The sequence below is a fragment of the Papaver somniferum genome, chromosome 7 (genome assembly GCF_003573695.1).
Source record: "Papaver somniferum cultivar HN1 chromosome 7, ASM357369v1, whole genome shotgun sequence".
NCBI classification, from domain to species: domain Eukaryota; kingdom Viridiplantae; phylum Streptophyta; class Magnoliopsida; order Ranunculales; family Papaveraceae; genus Papaver; species Papaver somniferum.
In genome coordinates, this window is record NC_039364.1 from 169,764,892 (window position 1) to 169,778,746 (window position 13,855).

A 13,855-nucleotide genomic window follows, 5' to 3' on the forward strand; every position below is an offset into this window, starting at 1 on the left:
AATATTTGCTCAAATCAAAGAATATTGGTTCAACTACCAATATTCAACAATTTAGCAACACAGTTTTGCTCCTTAGGTTATAATGATACCTCGTCTCAGCAAACACATTAAATTCATGAGTTTCAAAACATTTGCTAATCATGTTCAACTCAACGCTACATGGACTCATCGTCCCATAAAGTCAGCAACTGACCCCACAATCACGAGATTTCAATCGTGTCACATGGGGGGATATTAACTAGGGTTTTGGTCTGGCGGTCTACGACACGTGTGTTCACCCGCGACGAGAATGTGAGCAAGTCGTGCAATCAGTTGGAAGAGTCAGCAAAGTAGTGGGTGGAAAGTTAACCAAGTCTCCGCACGATGAGTAATTGGTTTTAACACAATTTCCCCATTTCCCACTCTCTGATTCCAGTAACTGTCACACTTCATGGGATCATGGTGTTTTCAACTCCGGCATTATAAAATGTCTCTGAATCCTGATTGAAAAAGGAGTTTTTTTCGAACAATCGAACAACATTCGCCAAAACGAGCAATTTCTCATCAAAGTTCATACAGACAATCTTTCGTCTACACGAAATCACAGAAATTACTCTCAATTGAGCAAAATTCAATCATTCAGAACATTTTCACGCTGAATTCACAACACACCTACAATCTCAGATCACCATTGATCCCATGCATTTCTCAGCTTCCCTCCTACAGATCAACCCATCCTCTCTTGTGACCGAATTGGCTCCGGAACGACCATTTTTCTTGGTTTAGGCTGGGGTCTTACAGATTGATCTCTCGAACTTAAAACACTCCCTTCTTGCAGTGCATCTGTGTGAGGTTCAACATTTCGCTCGGTTCAAGGAGTCTCCACACGGTCGACTCTTCAATTCCGTAAAAACCAGCAAATCGTTTTTCCCCATTCACAGATTGGCGACCACAGTGGGAGGTTAATCTTTCGGTTGCAATCTCACGATTTCATAAGATGGATGGTCTTAGGTCTGGGTTAGTTACAGGTTCCAACACAAATGACGTTAATACTAGCAACAACAACAATGACAATCAGAATATCCCGGAAACGATTCCGGCCTCCAACACTGATGGTGGTGACATTACTCCTCCTCACGCTGAAGGTTATTCACTGTTCGGTCGACACCCTGAAGAAGTCAGAGGAAATCCACCACCTACCATTGCTGATCTTATCAATGTGCAGGAGACTCTTGTAAAGAATCAGACTGACATGGATGCTACACAGAAGGAGCTGTGTAATTATCTCAAAAATCTTACTGATAAGATGATAGAGAAAACTCAAGAAAAGGGAAAAGAGAAGTAGAAATCCTCAGATGCTGCTGATCTTGAAGTAATCCCAATCCATACAGTGGATGATGATGAAACTGGCAAAGTTGCAGATTCGTCAGCAAAGAAACCATCAAATTTCATTACTCGGGAAGACGTGGAGCGCCTTCTGGAGATCCGTGGAAAAGACAAGACATCACATGTGCATCGTCACGAACCTCCTTATCCTGACGCTACGCAGAGGATTCCCCTTCTAAAAGGTTACATTTCTCCAACTTTTACTCTGTATGACGGAACTGGCAATGCTCGAGAACACGTCTCTCGTTTCCTCGAAGCCTTGGGAGAGCATGAACATAACCATGTTGTTCGCCTAAAGGAGTTTTCAAAATCCTTGAAAGGCAGAGCATACACCTGGTACAACAACATCGCACCGGGGACTATCAACAATTGGGGAGAAATGATCAACGCCTTCTACAGGAAGTACTTTTTCGTGTCAGAGCAAGTCACTCTCTATGATCTTGGAAGAATGTTCCATAGGGTCAGTGAAAATCCCAATGATTACGTGAAAAGATTCAGAGTCCAGGCCCTGGACTGTCATGACCCAAATGTCACAGAGCAGCAGCTGGTAGATTTGTGTATCAACGGCATGCTCCCGGTTTAAAGAGCTCTATTGGAGAATCTTCGATTCCAGACTTTATCAGATCTTCACGAAGCCGCGAAGAGATCAGCAACCACTGCACCTGCCCTGTTAGAAAGAGCAAAGTCCACAGAGACTGAGGAATCACGTGACACTCGAGGAAGCAGACGCTTGATCAACAAGCAGTACAACCTACATCCCTATGCAAACGCTGCTGAATGGAGCAAGCGCAAGGTAGAATCCCCGAACAAGCATACTGCAGCTCCTGCAAAGACGCAAAAGAAGGACAAGCCAGAGACACATGCTTCTCTCCACCGCACAGAAGCTCCTGATGATGCACCTGATTTTCCTCTCCCCATTGGAGAAGTGCTCGAACTATTAGACACCTGGATCCAAGATGGTGCAATCAAATTGCCATATGTAAGGAGAGACCCAACTGAGGAAGACATGGAAAATCCTCGTTACTGCCGATTCCACAGGTTCGTCAATCACCCCACAAGTAGCTGCAAAGTTTTGAAACGCATATTCAGAGAAAAAGTTGAGTCAAGAGAACTTAACCTTGGAGCCGAAGGAGTACATAGAGATCCTCTTCCTGTCAGGACTTTCTCCATTTCTGAAACACCAGTCAAGGAAGCGGTTCAGTCATTGATAGAGCATGTATGTGAATTGTGCTATCTGTCAAAAGCACAAAGGGGAGACATGTTCACATCTTTGAACCACATAGTGACTGGGAAACGCCTATTGATTCCAGAAGTACCTCCTGAACCTTCAGCCACCGACAAAGAAATGTATGACTGGGGACTGCTCACCACCATGCATATTAAAGGAAATGAGTTCAAAAGAGCATTCGTTGATGTCGGCACCGTCGTCAACATCATCCCTTTGAAAACTCTCAGAGCTGCTGGCATTACTCGACAAGAGGCTACTGATAGACACATTTTTGTGTCTAATTTGTCCTCAATGTTCTGTATTGTTAGACTCGATTAAATACTTATTGTGTTAATTTATGTTTTTGTAGATGTTTTTGGAAAAATAAGCTCTTGCGGCGAAATTGGCTCGAAAAGTGGTGTTTTACACCCCAGGATAGAGACTAAAAACACCCCAGAAATGCCGGAGGAACCCAGAAAAAATGCTGGAAACACGCCAGAAAAATTACTTAAGGCACCCCAAAGGACATGTGTTATTCGGACTCCAGCAACGGATAAGGGGCGACCACTGGATAAGGGGTGACCTTCTTCACAAATTCAAAAAAATATTTTGGCGGGAAAATATTTATTTTCACAGGCATATTTTTCGATCGGATTTTGGAGGAGTTTTTGTGCGATTCAATCGCTGAAACTTCATGGGTAGATATGATATGTCATAGAAAAGCTGGTATGGGTGTTTGTTTCGATCAAATTTGGCTGGATAACTTGGTTTAATCCAAACAGTGAGTTGAGGATAAACACAAACTTACACGAGTTTAAACGTGTACTGCTCGTGATTGGAAGACTTAATCAATATTCTGGAGCGTGAAGAAGGTATAAAAGGAAAGAAACACAGTTGAGAACGCGTGAAAATAATAAATCAGGGAAGAAAATCTTCCCGAAAATATTTTTTATCACCCGAGTAAAGAGAGGATTATCTCGAGTTATGGAGGAGATTTCTTGTGCTGTAGGTGTATAAAAAGGGTCTTGAAGTATCATAGAAGGGATGTCGAGAGTCTTGGGGGCTGAGGAGAGCCAGAGAAGAAGAAATTCGAGTTTTCCCAAACTCGGTTTCTGCTGCTGCTGCTGCTGCTGATGAACATGAAGAACACGAAGAACGGACCTGCAGTGATAGTCGTTTTTTAACAGTGTCAGCGACACAGAGGCGAGGGTCGCAGCACAATGTTTACAGCACTTTCTGTCTGTCGTTTTCTGTAACAGCTGGTTTGTAACACTTTAACTGTTACAAACCCGATTTTATTATATTTCTCATATTCTCATCATTTGTAAACCATTTTTGAGCATCAATGACATTCTTTGAGAGGTTTTCCAACATGATGAGCGGCTAATTCTCCCACAACCAAGGCAATGAGGAAGCTATTTACGCATGAATAATTGGTAATTATTTATTCTCTCTAATTTATAATTTATAATTCACTCAATCACTGCTTTTGCAGAGCTTTTAATTGTTTGCAAAAAATTTCTTCATTAGTTGTGATTCAATTAGATAGGTTATGCTTTGTTTAGATAATCTATGCTTAGGGGATACAATTAATTTTTGAGAATTTTCCAGATTATTTGTGAATTAAGAAATAAGAATCTTAAAAGATAATTAGAGTTTTGAAATATGTATCATTCAATTTTGCGTCATAGTGGAATCTAGTGTCTTGGTTACCTCTCGCCCATTTTGTTAATATTTTTGTATATAATTTTATTAAATCTTTAAATTTAATCTTCACAAGTCCGAGAGTTTGAACCTCATTACTACAACATCATTCAAAAAATATTATCATTTTGGCGCCGCTTGCCGGGGATTTGTGCTTAGGTAGAATTTTTAGGTTTTTTTTTTTATTTCATTTGTTCTTTTTACGTTTCTTTGGGTGTGTCTTTGTATTACAGGTTTGAAGTTGGATACTAAAGACTTGGAATCAAAGCTTAAAGCCAAAAGAGAAGGAAAAAGACAAAAAAAAAGAGCGAAAGAAAAATTAAAAAAAAAAAAGAGAGAGAATTTTTTTATTTTCTTATTTTTTTTAGAGACCTTCCATATTTTGTAATTATTTTTTTTTCTTTTCTTTTGCACTTTATTTGGACTTTGGACTTGGACAATTATTTTTTTAAACCCTAAGGAAGGGTACATTAAATATAAAACTGTTTGCAGGGAAGGACGACGATTACAATATCGCCTCGGCCCCTCGGATTCGCACATGACATAGGAGTCGTGGCCCGAGTCGACTTCAGCGGTTCTGCGCCCGTCTGGTACGGGAGGTAAGCTTTCGAAACACCCGCGAATCCCCTGTCAGCGGGTTTATTGTATGCCTTAAGGTGAATATATGCTGAGGATTTGAATACGGTTGCTTTAATTTCCTAGTAAAGGGCAAGTCCTGACCAAGTTAAGATAAGGACTCGGATTTCATCACCGTTTCCTTCTTGCCCGCCTTAGGAAAACGAAACCAAACGCGAACCTAAGCTTAAAATTTTGACTAGAACGAGACCTATAGGGTAACGAGCTTAATAGGAAAGTCGTTCGAAAAATATTGGTTACTCTTTTGAGCATACTTTGAAGTTCATGATGGTTTCTGCGAGTTGAATGTGTGACTGCGCCGCTTTATAATACCGGTGAGACCTTGGGTATCAAATCTCCTCGCAGCTTCCCTCGTCTCAATTCAACTTACTTAAACTTGGATTGATTCCAGAGAGGTTTGCTCAGATTGTAACGAATTCCTTTTCGAAAGATTAGAAGCTGGTCTAGAAACAATCTAAGTGGAGCCATCATGCTTGTTGTTTGCTAGATTTTATAGGTTTGATTTGGTCGAGTCATCCTTGTTTGTGATTGTGTAGAATTACCTTGCGATTAGGATGTCGAACTGGTATTATAATAGCCAATACAATGAGTATCCGACTGATCAGCTTGGACATTATCCTTTTTATGACCATAGTGTGAATAGTAATTGGGAACGCGAAAACTTTTGAAGGTTATGGTTCATACCATTGTGAGCCCAATTACTATCCATATACCCACAGGTCATACGAGCAAAACAATCCTTCTATTTCTCTAGAAGAGTCTCTCAAGAGTTTCAATGAGTCAACAGGGAAGTTATTTATGAAAGAGACTTATAATATTCTTCTCCCAGAAGAGTCCGTAGAGCGGTCAACTAAGATATCTATAGAAGAGACCCTCAAACAATTTACTGAGAGTACAAATAGGATTGTGGAAAAACTTGCTCAGGATAGTCTTAATTTCCAGTGTAGTTTTCCCAATACCACCCTCAAAAATAAGGATAGTTTTTATTCACATAATCAAGATGACGAGGTTAGAATTGGTAAAACTACTTTTTTTAATGAGGTTCGACCTTTTTCATGTTATTATAATGAGGACTGTGATGAGGATATTATTGATGAAGAATCTGAAATATATAGGCATAGTGATGAGGAATCTGTTACTCCCAATGAGCTCTTTAATGATAATATTATTTCTAGTTCAAATCCAAATAATTTTAATAATTATTCACATATTCAAAAGGACGAGGATTTGACTAGAGATACCCCCGTTTTAAACGATGTAGTATTTCCTGTTTACAAAGCCGATAATGATTTAGAGGAAAGAGTTTACCCTGAGAATATTGTTTTAGAATCTAGCGATTTAGAAACACTAGTCTTAGAAGATGATAAACTCGTAGATGAGTGAGGATGAACCAGACTTAGAAGAAGCAATTGACCATTTTCAGGAATCTGATGACCTAGAAACTAGGGAAGTTGTGACTAGTCTTTCTAGAGACACATAAAACCCTAAGTTTGGGGGTGATTATCATTCTATGTGTACTTTAACTCTTAGAAAGTACCCTCCTGTAGGACTTGACATTTGTGCCTCAACCATATTACAAGATTATCTTCATACACGTTTTCCCGAACCTAATGATGTCCAGAAAGAAGCTCAGTTGTTAGAAACCCATCCTCTGGTTGATGTGGTTAACCCAGGCTATGATACCAAGATTGACTTTGTTTTCCCACCAAAAACTTTTCTTCCAATTGTGGGAACTTTTGATTTTCAAATGTGTCGAATATTTAGTTGTGAGACTAAACCTAAACGCTTTAGGAAATTATAATCAACACATTTTCTTAAGAATGACTACTACCCTCACTGTGGTCAATTTTGTAAGTCAAACCTGATTGACTTAGAGGATTCTCAATTATTTAGGTTATTATTATGTGCTTCTAAATTTTTATTTGAGTTTTTACAGACTCTAGGACCTAATAATTCGAATCTCACTTTTGAGGAGTTGCAGCCTAAAGAAATATATTTAGACCCTTTTATAGAACCTGAACCTGAACCACAATTAGATGTAGTTGTCTTAATCAGGAAAATAGGTAAGGGCATGCTAGTCTTGTTCATTTTCTTGGTTTACTACAGTTTCCTTTAGTCAGCTTTATTTGGTTTTGAAGACCCACAGTTATTCCGGCTACTGTTATACGGTTCGACTTGACTAATCCTTTCCTAAGTCTGGCTGAAGACTTTAAACTTAACACTTCTTGGGAGGTAACCCATGCTCATGCAACATGGTAATATCTTTCCTTAACTCTTTTTCTTCAAGTGGTAACAATTTCTCCTTGTTCATGCTTTTAATTTTATCTTTAGAACATCGAGGACAATGTTAGGTTTAAGTTTGGGGGTGGGGAAGAACTTTTTAGTTGCACTTTTGAAACTTCTAGCGTCACATGGTATCTGGTTAGATAAGTTTACATACTGTTTCTCACCGAAAAGATAGAAATTGGAATGCTAGGGATAACAACCTTTTGAGACATTAGAGAAAAAGACATTGAGATCCTTGAAATTCAGGAGAGAACTTGTTCCTTTTAGAGGGTAACCGTGATGGACCTAACCATACATGATGGAAAGGAAAATAGGTCAGGAAATGCCAGAAAGACAAAGCAACCTCACAATGTAGTCTTAATTACTGGATTGCGACTCTCTCTCAGTAGAAACTTATCATCATCAACAAGCGGAGCGACATCAAAATCTATGAAGAAAGTTGAAGACGTTTTAGGTTTAGAAGCAACAATAGAAAAGAATAATTCAAAAATCAAAGTTGAAGTTATAAGAGCAAATGATATAGGTTGTTAGAATCCATGATACCAAGACATCACAAGTTGCGAAGATCCAAGTTTCGAAAGTTCTCTCATGGCCATGTAAATTGTTGTCTTGTAATTTTTGTTTCCGAAAAAAAAAAAAAAAAAGAAAAAAATGAAAAAAAAAAAATGAAAAAAAAAAAGAAAAATGAAAAATGAATAAAATCATTGTTACGTTTTGTTCAATAAGGCCAAAGGGAAGTAGAAATTTATAAGTCAAGGAAGAAATCGAAGAGAAGAGTTAATTGTCAAGGTTCTATGAGGTTCGATAGTTTATCATCAACAGTTGCAGACCGAAGAAGACGTTGTTTCTACTGAGCACTATGAGAGAGTCGAAGAAAGATACATTTAGTTGCTTTGTTAGTCCGCTTTCAATCTGGAACAAGATCTTTCTAGCACTGGTTTAACTCATCACACGTAATTAGTCCAGCGGTGTAGCAGATGTCCCTCTCATCTTTGTCTCTCTCCTAATCTTATCCAGCTGTAAAGCAGCGGACGCATCTTACAATATTTATCTAGATGTGTAGCGGATATCTCTTTATCTAGCAGTGTTGCGGATGTGTCTCCCCTTTTCTTCAGTCAGCTTTAGAGCTGGCACCTTTAATTTCTCTGGCATTCTAGTTACTTGGATATAGGTTGAGAATATGTATGTCCTCATAGCTCTTTGGATACTTGTGACCAATTAGAAGTTATGGTTTTGTGGGTACACCTCTGGTAAACCCTCCCGAGATTAACTCGATTTTATTTTTTATTAGTTTTGCTCGAGGACTAGCAAATAATAAGTTTGGGGGTATTTGATAGACACATTTTTGTGTCTAATTTGTCCTCAATGTTCTGTATTGTTAGACTCGATTAAATACTTATTGTGTTATTTTATGTTTTTGTAAATGTTTTTGGAAAAATAAGCTCTTGCGGCGAAATTGGCTCGAAAAGTGGTGTTTTACACCCCAGGATAGAGACTAAAAACACCCCAGAAATGCGCCAGAGGTACCCAGAAAAAATGCTAGAAACACCCCAAAAAAATTACTTAAGGCACCCCAAAGGACATGTGTTATTTGGACTCCAGCAACGGATAAGGGGCGACCACTGGATAAGGGGTGACCTTCTCCACAAATTCAAAAAAATATTTTGGCGGGAAAATATTTATTTTCACAGGCAGATTTTTCGATCGGAATTTGGAGGAGTTTTTGTGCGATTCAATCGCTGAAACTTCATGGGTAGATGTGATATGTCATATAAAAGCTGGTATGGGTGTTTGTTTCGATCAAATTTGGCTGGATAACTTGGTTTAATCCAAACAGTGAGTTGGAGGATAAACACAAACTTACACGAGTTTAAACGTGTACTGCTCGTGATTGGAAGACTTAATCAATATTCTGGAGCGTGAAGAAGGTATGAAAGGAAAGAAACACAGCTGAGAACGCGTGAAAATCATAAAACAGGGAAGAAAATCTTCCCGAAAATATTTTTTTATCATCCGAGTAAAGAGAGGATTATCTCGAGTTATGGAGGAGATTTCTTGTGTTGTAGGTGTATAAAAAGGGTCTTGAAGTATCATAGAAGGGGTGTTGAGAGTCTGGGGGGCTGAGGAGAGCCAGAGAAGAAGAAATTCGAGTTTTCCCAAACTCGGTTTCTGCTGTTGCTGCTGATGATGAACATGAAGAACACGAAGAACGGACCTGCAGTGATAGTCGTTTTTTAACAGTGTCAGCGACACAGAGGCGAGGGTCGCAGCACTTTCTGTCTGTCGTTTTCTGTAACAGCTGGTTTGTAACACTTATAACTGTTCCAAACCTGGTTTTATTGTATTTATCATATTCTCATCATTTGTAAACCATTTTTGAGCATCAATGAAATTCTTTGAGAGGTTTTCCAACATGATGAGCGGCTACTTCTCCCACAACCAAGGTAATGAGGAAGCTATTTACGCATGAATAATTGGTAATTGTTTATTCTCTCTAATTTATAATTTATAATTCACTCAATCACTGCTTTTGCAGAGTTTTTAATTGTTTGCAAATATTTTCTTCATTAGTTGTGATTCAATTAGATAGGTTATGCTTTGTTTAGATAATCTATGCTTAGGGGATACAATTAATTTTTGAGAATTTTCCAGATTATTTGTGAATTAATAAATAAGAGTCTTAAAAGATAATTAGAGTTTTGAAATATGTATAATTCAATTTTGCGTCATAGTGGAATCTAGTGTCTTGGTTACCTCTCGCCCACTTTGTTAATATTTTTGTATATAATTTTATTAAATATTTAAATTTAATCTTCACAAGTCCGAGAGTTTGAACCTCATTATTACAACATCATTCAAAAAATATTATCAGTTACTCATGCTCCCATAGCAATCAGGGACCACGAAGGAATCTCCAGAGATGCATACGGCTTCATCATTCTCAAAGTCACAGAGAATTTGGTCTGCACTGAGACCAAGTTTTACATAATTCGAGAAGATCCTGGATATGATATGATCCTTGGAAGAACTTGGATTCATGCTGGAAGGGTAATTTCAAAGCTTTCAACACACTCTGTCGCCGACAAAGACTTCAAGTCAGAAGAAGAAGTAGAGGACGCCCCACCGTTTGAGCATCTGGAGGAAGTAAAAACCTTGATGGGACTTACGCAAGAACCTGGGAAAAATACACATACCTTTGTCAAAAGGTTTCAAGCTCAGGAAAGTCTTATTCCTCTTCATGCTCCAATATTACCAATGTTCAAATATGATACTTTGATTCAAGGACTTCTCCCTACAAACGATTTAGAAATTACCAAAAGTTACGAATGGATAACTTCACCTCGCCAATATTATACCCAATGGTTGGGTTCAGAGCTTCTCCAGGTCGGTCATTCTATCAAGAGGTTTATTGCTGAGGACCTGGCTAAGAACGACAGACAGTATGCTGGGTACTCTCCTCTACATGAATGTCCATACGTGCCACAACCATGGAATCAACAAAATATATTCAAGGCGCGAACTACTAAACCAAACAAATTCAAGGAAGGGGATTTGGTTTTCAATGCGGCTAAACGAGATCTCCACTCTGCAAGGAGCTCCAATTGGGAAGGAACATTTATGGTTGCTAAGTCCATAACTGGAGGATACTACAAATTCATCAACACAGATGGTAGAACCCTGTCAGTGATTCACGAGAATTGGCTTAAGGCGTTTTTCTGAAATTATTAGGAATTTGAGGTACTGGGCGTTTGAGCACTCATGGTGTCTGGATTTGGCATTTAGGATTTTCTTTCTTTGTATTTCAATCCCTCCAAAACGTTTGCAATACTTGCAATCAGTATTTGAATTCAGCAATTTATCAAAAATTCAGTTCACTTTACTTAAAGGAAAATCTCAATCAAATCCAAACGAAAATACTTAACCATCTAGCAATCCAAAACCAGCTAATATCAAAACCCAAATGAAAACCTCACATCTCTCAGAAGTTCAGAAATTCATGGGATTATGGAAAGGAAACTAAAGAAAACCATCGAAGAAAGATTTCTGCTCCTCTGCCTCCTCCAAGACTTTCAGAGCCGCCTTTTCCACCTCCAGCTTCCTGGTTAGATCACAACTTCATTCATCTTCTTCAACACGCATCACTGGTAGGGAAGGGAACATCCCTTTACTGCTTTCCTGATAACTTCAAGTCTTTGACGGAGCCACTTCAGATTGAAGCCAAGATCTTCAGCATTCTTCAAGTTGTATTCCCAATCAAAGAGTACATCTTGAGTAACAACATTTCTGGCAGTAATCCGGATATCATCTATGACACGCAAGATAGCCTCCACTTGTTTCGTCAGAAAATAACTGCGTTCTGGATCCCGAGTGACAACAATGTGTCCATACATTTCCCACAGTTCCTTGTACATAGCATATCCGATAGGAACGCTAAATCCTCCAACAAGCTGGTGATACGGGAGTAACTCACCAAATTGAGGATCAAAGGAAATCCCTGCAGTCGGATACTCATGCACTATCATCTGGTTCTCAACTACTGGAGCAGCATCGGTGATCATAGAGACAATTTCAGAAGAAGTAGCTTCCGCTATTTCGGGTTCGGGTTCCACCGTCTGAGGCACAATTAGAGTTTCTTCTACCTCCACGGCATCAACGACCAGCGCTTCATCATCTTGAGGCACAATATGGAAGTCTTGTCACCGACAACTCCTGGATTCCCAAACCATCATTACTGGATTCATAATTCCCAACTTCGTTATTCGGCACCTAATGCGAAGATTACATGGGATTAGAATGATTCAAGGATGGAAATCCAATACGATTATAAAATTAAGAAAAAGTAAGTGAACTAACATCATCTAAGTTCCTTATGCATCTAAGACGTGTACAAGTAGCATCAAAGTCATGAAACACGTTTTCAAAGAAACTCAGCTGAAGAAATTTTACACTGCCCTGTGTTCAATGACGAACTGGGAAATTGGTATGGAGTCTAGAGTTGGGTCATATACCATTTCTTCGTATGGAAGTCTCACAACAAAAATTTCATGGCAATTGGGCGAACGATCTAGGAGTGTGGTCAAAACATCGGGCAACATGCAATCTGAAAAAGTTCTGAAAGTCTCCTGGAAGTTTACTATTTCGTCTTTTTCAGGCCCTAAACGTGCTCAAAACTTAAAAGTTTTCAAAGCTTGGAAATTTCCTGGGCTTGAGGATACATATGCAGATATTGAAAATCCGACTCCAGATGAAGATTTTACGGCGTTTTTGGTAAAAAACTGGGTTCTGAATTTTCTGACGACGAAGTTCGACCAAGTTTTTTCATATATACACATAGATCATTCATTCATTCATTCATTCACAAATCAGCACTTTCATACTTCTATGAAGGGTACAGGGTATATACTTACTTTGGAGGTCTCCGAAGTACTCGAGGAATTATGATCGTCCGTATTAACGACAAGGGGTTCATTACTTCTATTTGGCTCCGAATCTTTGGAAGCGCCTTCATCTATATTCTCAGAGGAAGGTCGAACATCAGCACTTTCCGCCTCCATGATGACATCCTCCTGGACATATTATCAAGTAATTAGCATCTTCACATGAAACTTTTATGTCCGATGGTAAAGGAAATTACTCACGGCGACTTCTTCTTCAACGCTCAAATCAGAAGTCGTCTGCAGCAGCAGAGAATCGAAGACCGTCAATACTAGACGGAGCAAAGTCCTGTAACCAAATAACAAATATTGGTTTTGAGATCCTGATAATGCGGATGGAAGAAGTCACAGCGGAAAAATATCAACAACTCACCAAAAAGGCGACTGGGGACTTTATGGTGTTGGGCAACAACTTGCAATTCTTGCTCCTGCCTTCTCCACCGTGGGAAATTGCCTCCGCCTCTGAGAAATTCACTTCAATTCGAGGTCTCACAGCACGACCCTCCTGCAAAAGAAATTGATGTAGTAATTAAAGACGATTATACGAGTTGTATGAGGAATATGCAAAAGAATACATACCGGTGAACCTCCTGGAGATGTCTTTCGTTTGTCACCACCAGAAATATTCCTTAGTCTGGGACGAGAGGCACTCATCTCAGAAGAAGGGGGATCCTTCACTAAAGGTTGGGAGGCCGTCACATAATCATTAAGACGCTCAAGCTGCTGATCCCAGAATTCCATGTAACCTGGAGTCACGTGGTTCGATCAATACAAGGGAACCAATAGGAGCTCCCTTCATCATGTGTGTGATCTAAACAAGTCTTAAGTTGTTCCACTGATGGTCTTCTCCTTCTGAAGGTTGGAACACATTGGTCCATACCCATCTGACGGGCGGTTCTGTCAATATTATACTCCTCCACCGAAAAATCTCCATACGCTTGATATTATGTGACCGGGAGTACAACTCAGCATGAAAGATCTTTCGCCATCACTCAAATCAGCACCGGATTTCAAATACTTACTTTCTCCAGCATTGAAAGTCTTCAATTGAGAAACGTGAGGAGGAACCACCACCCAAGGACGGAAGTTGAACTCAGACTCGTCATCTAATACGTCGATGAAGCGTGTCTTGGACTGAATTTGCTTCGTAGACCAGCGCATAATCCTAGCGTTGTCTTTCTCATGGAAGATACGTCGAGCATCAGCAGAGTTCAGACTTTGT